This window comes from Pediculus humanus, genomic scaffold, assembly GCF_000006295.1.
Source record: "Pediculus humanus corporis 1103172108293 genomic scaffold, whole genome shotgun sequence".
NCBI lineage: Eukaryota > Metazoa > Arthropoda > Insecta > Psocodea > Pediculidae > Pediculus > Pediculus humanus.
Window position 1 is genome coordinate 582401 of NW_002987862.1, and position 3884 is coordinate 586284.

The following is a 3884-nucleotide window of genomic DNA, read 5'->3' on the forward strand; positions in this document are numbered from 1 at the left end:
GCCTCCCCCGCTAGCAGCGTCCATGTAAGGGTGGATTCCGTCGTCATACTACAAAAACAATCGGGGAAAAACAAAAAAAAAAAAGAATTAGGAAAAATGGCAAATCTCGTCGTCGTCGTTGTTGTTTTAAGGAAGATAATGGATTATTTATGGAATGTTCGATTCCGTCGGATCCCCAACAAAATCCGGAATATATCCATCATGGAAAAATATTATTATTATTATTATTAGTATAAAAAAAGGAAAGTGGGATTAACAAAGAAACGAAAATATATAAAAAAAAACTCGAATTTCTACTCCATTTTTTTTTTAACGTTAAAATTTTTGCCAAAAAAATTTTTTTTTTTTTTTTATGTTGGCAAAACTTATTCTCCAGAAATTTTAGACAAAAAGAAAAAAAAAATTCTATAACTTTTAAATTTTATTATATCCGTTTTTGAAATCCATAAAAAAAATTTTTTTATTTTTTTTATCTTCCCGACGGCAATAACAAACACAAACAACGACAAACTCGCACACGGACAATTTATACAAACAAAAAATTTTTTAAAGATTTGAGAAACGAAAAAAAAAAAAAAAATTTTATTCCACAAATCGATTTTTCCCCGGAAAATTACGAAAAGTTTTTTTTTGGGAAAATTCCGTTAAAACCCCCCCCCCCAAAAAAAAATAAAAATAAATAAAATTTTCCAGGAGGGTTAGAAAAAAAAAACGATACACGGAAATTTTTTTTTTTTGTAAGAAAAAGAGGGAAAAATGAAAATCGGCGGAAAAGTTTTATTTGTAACAAATTTTCCGGTAAAAGTAATGGAAAAAAAAAAGGAAAAACGATTAGAATTTAAATTTTCCAATAAAATAATTTTTACCGAGGGGACCGACGTACGTCGAATCCGTAAAGATTTTTACGGGGAGCGACGGAACTTTAAAAAAAAACTTTTTTTAATTTCATTTTTACGGGAAAAAATCCAAACCGGAAATAAAAAAAATCGGCGGATCTCCGTCGGATACGAACCTGGAATTTATTACCGGCGGTACGCCGCGTAATCAATTCCAGGTTTTCTTACTATTATTATTATTTTCTTTCCAGAGTTTTTTTTCCTAAAATTTTAACACAACGAAACGCGCCATATTTACTTTTTTGTTTTATACGCACGTTTTAGCGAACATTATGGGAAATTTCATCGCCGTCGCATTCAAACAAACAACAATCATCATCATTATTTCAGGTACGTTTCGAATGATAATATAACAAATACAACCGGCAAAAGAAAATCGATAGAGATGAAATGAACGGATGATGATATTAAAATAACAAACGGAAGGAAATATAAAAATTGTGGAAAGTTGTAAATAATAATAATAATAATAAAGGAAACAGGAACCCAAAATTAAAAAAAATTTTTTTTTTTTTTTTGGAAAAAATAAAAAAGAAAATGAATCAAAAGGAAATAAGAAGTAGAAGAAGAAGAAGAAGTGGAAGCAGAAGAAAAATAAAAAAAACGATTTCAATAGAGCAAGGCAAAACTAATATAAGGATGATAAATCGTGGACCCGTTTGTTTCCGTTGTTGCTTGAAACCAACATGGCCGCCGGCATTCTTTCCACGAGTGATTGATGGTGACATTAGGAAAACACATCGGAGAGAGAGAGAGAGAGCACATGGGATCCTCGCGATCTTATCGTCTAAGCCAGTTTTCGCTTCAACGCCGTTTTTTATTTTAAAAAAAAAAAAATAATAATTTTTTTATATATTTTTCGTTTCGTTAGGAAATAATAGGAAAGGTTTGTTTGTTCGTTCGTTTGTTTGTTTGTTTGTGATGTCAATTGAATTGACGACAAAACTCACCCTGGGTTGAGCCATGAACGCCCTGGCTACCGCGGTTAATTCCGCAGTCTGAGCCACTGTAAATAATTTTTTATCGACCGGTTAAACGTAAAAATCGTCGTCGTTTCTAACAAACACTTTAAAGTGGAAATAGAAAAAAAGAGAGAGAGAGAGAGAGAGATAGAAATAATGATAATAAGGAAAGTGATAATATTTTCGAGAAAGAAAAAAAAAATAGAAAAAAAAAGGAAGGAAGGAAGAAAGGAAGGAAAACGAAAAAACTTTTCCTTTTTTAAACGTTTTTTTCTTTTTTTTTCTACTACCACGACACGTTGATACGTTTATCAACAATAACAAAAATAACACCGATCGATAATAATTGATTTAAACATCATAAATTTTTTTTTTTTTTGTCTTCTTCCACTATTTTTATTCTTATCCAGAAAAAAAAAAACAAGAGTATTCACTTATATTATTATTATATCAGATTCGGGGTGACGCTGTCACCTCGTATTCACAACACATTTCCAGTATGAGCACATTATTATTATTATTTTTACGATTTTCACTTATAGTAGCAGCCTTTGATACCGACAACGACCCGAACCGGAAAAGGCTGCAAACAACGCATTTAATAATCAGGGTCTGTGTGTATTCGATAGAAAAAAAAAAAACGAAAAACTTTACACGTGCACACGATAACGTTTGTGTGTTTCTACACGTTCGTGTATGTGTGTGTGTGTGTGTATTTGTGCGCGAGAGAGTACAACCGACAAATTTGTGTTTTTATTATTATTATTATTTATGTTTAACCGAAAGACATTCACGACACGGTGTGTGTGTGTGTATGTGTGTATATTTTTTCTAAATAGAACTTTTGCTACTGCGCGTTAAAGAAAACTTTTTCTTTTTTCTCTCTTTGTCTAAGATAGATAGACAAACACGATTCGAAAGAATTACAGTAAAAAAAAAAAAAAAAAACAACAACAACAACAACAATAATAATAAAAAAATAAGAAAACAACTACAAACACGATCACTTTGGACAGACCCTGCGCGTTCAGCAGCCGTCTGCTAACTGTCAATCACCGCCGAGAGGGGAGTAGTTGTAAGCTCAACGGCGGCGGCGGTGTTATGACATTCTAAAGAGGGCTGCGCGATACGTTTTTTATTTAGAATTCTTTCTGCGCAGGTTAAAGAACGCCCATAAAAACTTTGGCGCGTAAAATAACTGGAGGATCAAATACGACAATGGGTCGATGGGCGGGAAGATTTAACGCGATCCGTAGGCAACCACTTGTCCGATTGCATTCCACTTGCCACCATCATGAATATCGTTTTTAATTTTTTTTTTTTTTCTTTTTTTTTTTCCTTTTAACTTTTTCATCATCATCATCATCATCATTATTATTATTATTATATAAAAATTGTTTTTGTTCTTGTTTTTGTTTCGGATTTGACAATTATTATCATTATTAATTTTTAAAATTTTTTTATTTCGAAGGGTATGATAAGGAAGAGCGGGAGAGGAGGGGAAAGTTTATTAAACCTTATCATTATTATTATTTATTTATTTAACGTGAGTCCGATTAAATTATTATTATTATTATTGGAAAGATCATCTCAGAAAAAAATTTTTTTTAATTTTTTTTTTTTTTGAAATTTCGCCCTAAAAATGATGATTAGGCAATTTTCCAAACAAATTTTTAAAAATTTCCCGAATTTTTTTTTTTTTTTCAACGTTAAAGTCATTATTATTATTATTACTATTTGTCACGTGACGTATAAATATAGGCCATCGATTTTATACATATTTATTTTTATTTTTATATACAAGTTTGTTTTTTTTTTTTTTTTAACAAAATCAATTGAAAATGTGGGATAAAATTTTTTTTTTCTTTAATAATCGCAAACGAGGAAAATTTTAAAATTTCAATAATAATAATAATAATAATAATAATAATTATAATTAAAATTTCCAATCGATATGAAATTATCAACGAAAAAAAAAAAACCCGGATTGATAAGAAAATTATCCGATTGGAAACGTAAAAAAAAA